The sequence below is a fragment of the Etheostoma spectabile genome, chromosome 20, assembly GCF_008692095.1.
Source record: "Etheostoma spectabile isolate EspeVRDwgs_2016 chromosome 20, UIUC_Espe_1.0, whole genome shotgun sequence".
NCBI lineage: Eukaryota > Metazoa > Chordata > Actinopteri > Perciformes > Percidae > Etheostoma > Etheostoma spectabile.
The window spans coordinates 23,342,781-23,352,417 of NC_045752.1; the positions used below are offsets into that span (position 1 = coordinate 23,342,781).

At 39.2% G+C, this 9,637-nt stretch overlaps 1 long non-coding RNA gene across 1 annotated transcript in view; it reads right to left on the bottom strand.

The window, feature by feature from the left end:
* The window catches only part of LOC116670599 (uncharacterized), an 18,100-nt gene that overhangs the window by 8,436 nt on the left and 27 nt on the right, over positions 1-9,637 (bottom strand). Inside the window, exon 2 of the long non-coding RNA XR_004327062.1 lies at positions 6,721-6,724. This is a non-coding gene — a long non-coding RNA (uncharacterized LOC116670599). The remainder of the gene's footprint in view (positions 1-6,720; positions 6,725-9,637) is intronic.

Consider the following 9,637-nt stretch of genomic DNA (forward strand, 5'->3'; position numbering starts at 1 on the left):
AATTCAAGCCACAGTACACAGTGAAGACAGTAATGTATAGTGGTGCAAACATTATGCTGTGTTTCTCATACTGTGGTGTTGGGCCTATTTATCACATACCAGGGGTCAAGGATCAGTTTCAATAGATCAAAATACTTGAAGTGGTCATGTTGCCTAATGTATTGATTTAAGCCTTTTTGTATTGATTTTAGTGCCACACTCTGTGCGTTCTCTGCTTTCCATCTTCATTTTGGAGTAAAGAAGTGTATGCAGGGTTTAAAAAGGTTTTGAAAGTTTTTTTTCTTCTCTCCAACCTTTACTTTCCCGTAGATTAGCTTTACCTGCCTAGCTACCATTCATTTTTTATTTCGTTCAAGTGGGGGCCATGCATACCCACGCCTTGGACCCCCAATTTGCTAAATCCACCACTCCTCATATCCTATAAAAACTGTGATCTAAATCCACTATAAAGACTCAAAGCCTTGATGAGTGTATGACTGAAGTGGGAAAAGCAATGTATAGTTTAAATAAATAAAAGTGTATCTGTCTGACCTCCATCTCTATACAAAAACATTAATTGATTACAAGCCATAAAAAACGTGCCTTTATCAGAAAAAAACTTTGTGGTGAGATAAAACAATGTTTAAGTAATGTTCTAATTTGTATACAATTGGTCCAATAAACAGGAAAGTAATTGCAGTGGCAAATAATTTCCATCAGTGGATGAAAGCCTCTATACTATACCCTGTAAAATGAAAGTACAGAGCAAACTTTGGGCATGCTCATACTTGGCCCAGTTGCCTTGAACCATGCCCAAGCACAATTGTCCCCTGTCCCCCGCTGGTCCGCACTCACAATGCCATAAAACATATAGGGCCAGAGCATGCTTATGTCATTACATTGCAGGACTCATTTACCGTTCATCTCTAAGGTAAGAACCAGACCCGGCCACGTTTAGGCCTTGTGATCACACTGATGTGCACCGTGCCCGAGTCCAACCAAACGGACAGCCATTGACTGTAAACTTAATGGACAGAGCATTTGGTTAGGCAAAGTGAGTAAAATGTGGAAGGGCCGTAAACTTGCATTCTTTCTGAATTCCAGCAGGGGGCAAAACGTGCAGTCGTGTCAATCATGACAGAGGCTGGTTGTGTCCGTGTTCTTGTTAAACCATCTTACGCTATTTTCGCTAGTTAATTTGAAAATTTTAGTGTCCTAAAATGGCTTATTCCGCGTTAGGTTGAACTACAATGCACTTAAGGAGTCAGCTTTTTAATGTTCTGGTAAGTAATGTCACATTTAGTTTTAAGCCTGTTTTTTCGTTAGAGGGAATAATGGTTGCACCTTGCTAACCAAGCTAGCGGCTAACTTTTGCTGTACAAACATAGACTGTTGAATTAGATTATTAAAATGTATTAAGAGTCTAACTTTGCATAAAGGTCCCACCGGGGCTGGTAACAATAACCTATTTTCACCTGTTACTGTGGTGGTGTTGGGTTATCAATGCTAATGTAATGGTACCGTTAGCTTCATCTCAAAGCTTGTTATGTAACCTTAGTGCAAATTAACCAATGTTAAGCTGACATTTGTTAAGCTTTTCATTTTATTTTAAATATTTTGGTTTGTTTTTTTGGCGCCGTTTTAATACACACTTATTTAATAAAACCCGTCAATGACATGCTATAGTTCAGGTTAACATATTGTAATATTACTGTTACATGTGGCTTGTTTTCAACCTGCCAGCAACTACAGATAAAGTATTTACACAATGGACCAAGCTCTTATTGTGCACTATTGTCCCATCTTAATAAGTCAACCTGTTTGAATGTAACTGTTTGTTCACAGACAAGCAAGTTCATTTTCATGCACTAATAAGATCGTAGACCGTAGATTTTTATAAATGTACCTTTATTTGGCTGTGTTTTGATAGATCCTTAGTGGTCCTGCAGCCAAATGTCCTGCATGAAGCACCAGGCTTATTGTTCAAGTGTGACTATGTAACATCTTTTCTCCAGCCTCATAAATACATTATTTTAGACTGTTAATGTACCTAACAAGCATGCTGTTGCTGAGTTATTAACCACTGTTGATGCTGTAACACTGATGTCTTTCTTAGAGTTGACTAAATTGTGTCTGCTATTAAATATGAGGACCTTCTGTTAGCACATAAGTCTATTTTGAAATGCGGTTTATTCCCAAAATGTACATATCACAAAAAGTACGTTATTGTTATACAATTGCATACAATACACAATGTCTAGAATAACATTTGACATGTAGGAGTTAGTTAACATAATATTGCAAGTCCTCAACTGAAGCATACTGAACATTTATGTGCGTGCTCATATATATTTATGACTCAACATCCCATAACTACCTGTTTGTCTTCTACTGTAATTGAAAAAGGTATCCACACTGAAAACTGAATGACCAGTGCCTGTGGCGTATTTGGTCCCATTCATCTGTTAACTATGGTCCCCCAATGGCGAGAAATGGTGATAGGTGTAAACCAAGCCCCGGGTATCTTGCTTTGCCTTTGAGAAAATAAAAGCTCAGATGGGCTGATCTGGAATCTTGCTCCCTATCTCGCCCGCCCATGAGAGAGAGAGATCACCTACCTTGAAGCTACCAAGCTAGTGGAGACCATAGACAATGAAAGAAATGGAAAATGGTGAGGCCTTGGACTTGGACGTGACTTGTGACATGAGCAACCTGTCTGAAAGTTGTAAGTCTTCTGGTAGCTGTGCATGAGAATTCCCAATCATTCCCAATCAGCAGAGACGGAGAGCGTAAGTAATGTAAGGAGATAACATAGGCACAGGCTAATTATGGCTAACTAAAATTCTAGATAACATTAGTGTTTAAATTTAAACAGCTAATGTGAGTTGAAACTGTCTGTGAGCTTTTCCTGACTGTACAGTAACTTCTCTACTGTGCGACAGAAGGTTATGCCTATGTATACAAAAACGTGTTACTTGTGACAGCTATGTTTGGTTTGATGCCCAGATAGCTACAGAGACCTTGAGAAGAAACTTAGCGTGCCGGACATCTTGTTGGTTTGGCTGGGGTGGACTGTGGTAGAAAAGACTTCTCACATTCTTTTCCCACTCCTCGCGAGAAAAAGCAGCCCTGGATGTCCTCTTTATCCACTATGGCGCAAGGGCATGGGGAAAGTCAGCAGTGCCAAGCTTCTCACTGTGATGAAGGAGGACCTGCACCAGCTTTACCTCCTGCAACCTGGCAGGAAGATCATGTTTTCTATTCTTACCCAAAGGTGCCAGTGGAAGGATGGTGCCAGTTATGCAAAGATAGACAAGGCCCGGGAATCGGTCAACCGTTATGGCTACATTTGTTCCTAGCGCAAATAGTACCAAGATACAACACCCTAACATTATACATGACAGTCCTTGGCTATTTTTGGGGGATGAAGTTAGTTTCACACCTAAGGGAAATTATGTTTTTAAGTACATTACCTAATTGCGTTAAAGGTCACCTTCAATTGCAGTGAATTGCTTACATTAAGCAGTGTGACTGCTTCTGAATTTGGCCTTTGGGACCCATTTACTTAGGCCTAAACATAGCCCTGACTGTTATGGCTGATGTAGACTGTTTTTATATGTTTTATCCCCAATTTAATCTAACTGGTGTGAGAACGTCTACTGTTGTATAGTTTTATATTAAATTCTACTACTGACTGAACATGTTAAGATTCCCATTAAAACCAAGCAAACAAGCAAATCCCACAATCAAACAGGACTTTTATTACTTGTCAAAAGAGTAATGTTTTTTTTTTAAGTAGAAAGTGAAAATACTCCGACATGTTTCAGTCATTCATTTAGAAGACATGGTCTTAAGAAAAGTCAAAAGACAGAATTAAAAAAAAAAAAAAAAAAAACTAAGGAAAGTCTGACATTCAGGGAGACTAGTTACTGTTGATTCTACTTTTTACATCAGTGATCACAGGGCAAAAACATGGCCTTAGTGCACAGATGACACAGTTCAACTGCAACATCAAGATGTCCAACGTATGCAGAAAGAGTTTATTCAAGTATACACCTCCATTCATGCATCACCAGCAGTGGCCACATTTGTTTTTGTAGCTAATGTTGGCATGGTGATATCTTTACCTTTTAATGGACTTTACTTTTTTTAGTGTAGATTTCCACCTTGTAGCAAGCAGCCAAAGTTCCAGTGAACCCATATGTATATGTGTGTACAAAGCATAGACTTAAATAATGGACGTAGCATCAGTGGCAGTGGCCTACCCATTGGTTTGTGGACTACCATTTTGAGATTGCAGTTGGCTGTGTCCATCTTGGGATTCTGGAGTGTGACGCCGGCTAACGGTTGCAATAGCTAGCTAGCTTCAGTTGGCAAGTTGCCAAAATTACGAATCCCATTGATGGGTTGGGATATGGCATTTGACCTTGAGTGTCCAAGGTTAGGATAGCCAATTGGTCAGGGGATAGGACCTGTACAAATGAGGTTACGTTACCTTGCATAAGCATAGATGCCTGGCCAATAGTAGCTATTGAAGGGCGGGTCTTGGCGTGACTATAGTGGGAAAAGAATATTGCGGCAAGGTGCTACCAGGCGAGTAACAAGACATTTTTAGGCGACTAAAATGTTCCAATTACTTTCTGAAAACACACTGTGAGAGAATCAAAGTTTTAAGATAAAAACTCGGACAACACTTAAAAAAAGTCTATTTTAATGCACACAGTGCCATGGATATGCATGGCAAAGTCTCCATCCTGATTGACAGGTCGGCGTGTAGCTACAAAGCATACGCTGTTTTATTGACTATTTTTGGAGCCAGTGGTGTCAACCCCTGCTGGTCATTTGAAATAATACAGGTTTAAGACATTTCCACATTGGCTTCACTTTTTAAGCCCACAAGTCAAGACTATGGATTCTATGCAGTTTCCTTCACTGTTGACTGTGACGTTTGAATTGTCACTGATGCAGGCAACAATTATATCCCACTACAAGACACCCCTAAAATGAAAATAGCCCATCACATAAGAGATCATTGAGGAGAAAAAGGCAAGAGATGGTCATACAAGCTGGTTGTACAAATGGATGTCCAATGATCAGTAAGTATATAAAGTTCTGTAGCTGTATTTATTCCCAAGGTCCTCTCATTTGCATTACTTGAGGCATCGGTGTGCACAAAATTGATGTTCTTGTGGGAAGCTGATAGGATGTCTAAAATATTGGCCTCCCTGTATATTTGGATTCAGGCTGCTGGGTGTAACATCTTGATTTCACAGCAGGACTAACTCATGTTGAAGGAAAAGCTTAAGCTGTAGCAGTGCTAGATTTAGTTGTGAGAGTCTGATCTTTGGAACTTGCTTGTGGCGCTTTCACAGATGCATCTAAACATCTGGGTGGACTGGTGGTGTCTGGAGTGAATTGTGGGATAATCACTAGAGCATTTGGCAGCATCTGATGAAGCCTGGGGGAAAGTAGACCAAATGTCAAATTATTGTGGTTATACATACACAGACAGGGTGCAATTTTCCCATGTGGGATTTCCCCCTTTCTAGTCAACAAATCCCTGACTCTGCTGAATTATTTTTATCCCCCCCACCCCTCTACCCCCTCAAAGTGATCAATGCTACTTCACCAAAAGACCATATAGTATATACCTAAAATGGAAGTATATTAAACTAAGCAAAGCGATATCATGTTAACACAAAGTGCCATAGAACAATACAATCTGAGCAGCGGTTGCTGGTTGTATTTAGCAGCCACTACAGAGCTATATGACGCCAGCTTCCAGCAGCAGTTGTTTAGGCGCCAATAGGTGACTGTGAGCCGGGTACAGGCACCGCCAGATGACAGTCCTTTTAGGCACCATGGTAATTGAGTTCAGCCAGAAAACGTGACCGTCATGCATCAACAGTTCAGTTTAGGCACCAAACGACTAGTTAAGTGAAGAGATTGTGGTTAAAAACAAAATGTTTTCACCCAGGAAAGGAGTTTGTCGCAAAGTGAACTCTATTGTCTGGCTTGAAAGCGGGGGGCTACTGATTTGGTAGTCCCGCATTGTTAGACCTGTCTCCACAGGGCTCTGGAGAGAAAAAAACAACAATCTGGGTTTTTTCTATTTCTTTAAACCCATCACCAGTCTTTCAACATTTCCTGGTGAACACACAGAAACACACATTGTATACCATTGTGATGTTTTCTCCAGACTTAGCGACGGTGAGTCTGCAAAATAGTCTCAGGAAGGAACTTGTTTTAGTGGGACATTTGCCCCCCGCAAAAGAAAACACCACATAAATTATTAAATGAAGTAAATGGTTCACTCAATACAGCAACATGAGCTATTTTAGTTAGATTTGTAAATGGTTAAATGAAATTTGCTCATACCAGTGTATCACCATGTGTACTTTTGTTGATAGCAATCCCACAAATTGGTCCCAAAACGTCCCATTTAGATAGTATAGATAGATGTAAATGCCATAAACATATTCCCCGAAGTAACCATGCAGGCCTGCCTTTTTGCACGATTCAAATTTTCTTCAAATCTTGCCATTTTCAGCACGTGACTTGCTAGCAGGAAGTTTGTTGTTATTTACTGAAGCCAAGGGATTTTGAGAACAACAACACACAGAAGGAAGGAGATCCTGGATGCCCTGGAAATGTACTTCCGTTGGTACAGACTACTGATTTGTTGCTGTTAAATCAGTGTCTCAATTGGCTACTCACTGATTGAGACTGTTCACATCCAACCGAGCTAGAGATCAGTTGCTCCTTTTCCAAATCCAAATTCACATTTAAACCTACATCTATGATACAAATGTTAAAAAGAACACAAAAGGTTGAGAAACAATAGCCTAAAGTAATAATAGAAAAGAAGAACAACAGTTGCAGCTACAGCAAGAGACTCAGGTGAAGCAGAATATCCTTTTTTTCTGCTCCTTGTCAGAGTATCAATGGCAATTCATGATGTCCGACAACATCAAGCTGTAGCTGTGAATGCTGGGTTGAGTCCAGGACACCAGATTACTGTGCTGATACTGAGATACTTAGCTGACAGAAACATCAAGTCTGTGTAGACTGTGGCTTTAGCTGCAGGTTTACACTGTAGGGAAGAACTTGGACAAACAGATTTTAATTAAACAAAATACAGTTGCATTTTCAGCTCTGAACGGAAATGTTGGGGAGTTATTTAAGCAGAAGTCGGACGTGCGTTTTGTTTCATTTGTCCCTCCTGGCCTGGACGAATGAAACAGTCATGTGTACTAAATAAACCTACAGTTTAAGTTATGTTCACGTTCCCACAACTTCAATATTTGGCAAAATATCATGAATGGTAGATAGGTGTTCTTTCAGATAGATTGCTGCAGGGCTATATGTCTTGGGGAATAATAAGAATAATGATAATAAGACGAAAAAGAATAATACAATTTATTTAAGGCGCCGTTCTTGACACCCAAGGTCACTTCACAACCAACAGTCATCAAACATCGTTAAAATTATAGTCAATAAGTAAATAAAAAGTCAGTCAGTCAGTCCATAAGCCATCTTGAAGAGATATGTTTTAAGTCTGTTTTTAAAGTCAGTAATTGAGACACAGTGTCTGATGTAGCCTGGCAATGAATTCCAGGGCTTGGAGGCAGTGTAGCTGAAAGTCTGAAAGTCTTGAACAGAATTGCCGTCATCGTGAAGCGGGTATCTCGCGGTTGTGGATATACCATGCACTATACCATTTACATAGCTAGAATAATATATGTTTCCAATTATATGATGTTTCTATAATACAACATGTTATTTCACTCTGTTCTTATGTGGGTAAGGCCAACGCACATCCAAATAATTGCTCTTCATGACCCACAGGTTGTCAGTGTCCATGGGTTATCATGGCAAAACCCGACCCCCTAACTGATAGCCCCAAATATATTTACATCTTTGTAAAACCACCATGTTTCACCTGCATAAAATATAGTATAAACACAGATATGTGTGCAATTACTTAGAATACATGGGTTTGCTGCCTGGTCTGGATGAATGAAACAGCTGTTTTCTAGTCCCACCATAGACATTTAGCACCTTGGCTGTTTTGCATCCATTGCAAACAAACATGCAATGTGAAAGTTTGGGATTGGAGAGAGCACTAAATGGTCTAGTGACTAAGCATGACGTTGAACCTAACAGCCTATTACTCTGTAATAATCAAAGGAAACCGCTTATGAAGTTTACTTTTGACTATCAAAAATCCTTTATCACCTGTAACTCTGTAATAAAAGTAAGTAACAGGAAGGTCTTTATATCATAGATATAAATATTATATCATATATATATAAATAAAGTGCAGATGACAAAGGATTTTTATCTCGTTACATTACAACACTGCATACTGCTATGTTGTGCAATGACATTACATTTATTTGTTACAGCTAATGCAATTAAGACAGTTTTTTTTTTTTTTTTTTACAAAGCCGATTGCCTGTGGCTCCCACAAATTATATTTTGATGACTGCCTTTACTTGAGTAGTTGCTATTTAATAGTGACCATATTTTCTGCATATGCAGAGAAGGAATATGAACTAACAGGATCTCCACACACACACACACACACACACACACACACTGCATGTGTTGTGGAGCTATGATTTGTAATATTCCGTTCTAAAGAAGACAATGTAAAAATATGTCATTCAATAAACTACAGTCAATCTACACACTATCAGATACATCCATCTTTAAACGGGTTGCAAACTATTGCTCATTGTACAGCTATTTTCCATTTTGAGAACTAAATACAGTATAGTAGCAAATAAGCAAAGACAGACCAGGATTCTGAAAGTACACAGGCTCCTTTGCATAAAGACATACTGTAAGTCTGCAGCTTAAAGTTTATGTACAACGCAAAAGCACTACTTTCATATTCCAAAGCTGAGTGCTGATCTGTGTGTTGTCTGAACTCTCTGACCACAGAATTGCATTTGGATTGGGATTTAAAAAGATTTGGCTGTGCTCTGCATGTGAAAACATTGTTTGCTCTGTCTGTACAACTGTCCAGCCACAAGTAAAATCCAAGGTTTTGGAATCTGCTGAATCACTGCAAAGCCATAACCTTAACAGCATTACTCCCCCTCAAGTGTTGGCCAGAGGCAGAGTTTTTGATACATATGGATTTAGGTGGTTCACCCCTCAGGACACAGTACTTTAGGTTGACCTGAGAGACGATCACGTCTGTTTTTATTTTATTTTTCCAGTTCTTTTTCACAAATGTCTGTACATTTTGTGTCTGGCAAACTCTGAAGAATCTTAAATCTTAAAGCTACATTGTGCAAGAAGTTCTCCTATCTAGCGGTGAAATTGTAAATGACAACTGAATATTACTTTGTAGCCGCTCCCATTCCGAGCGCATTTAAACTCCTACAGTGGCCGAACGCAAAATTAGCGTCTGTAACAGTTCCTTCCTGTGTAATAATAGTTTTGTTATTTTGGTATCATTTCATTGCCAACATCAGCTATTAGGTTCCCAAACTTATGCAAGTTAATGCTAGTAAAGTATCAGTGCTATTGTTATTCTGTATTTTGTACAAGATTAATGGTGTAAGGAAATGTTCACAGCGTAGGAGAGAAGCAACAGAGAGAACAACACTGCTATTATTCTGAACATGCCCCTTTCAATTACAGA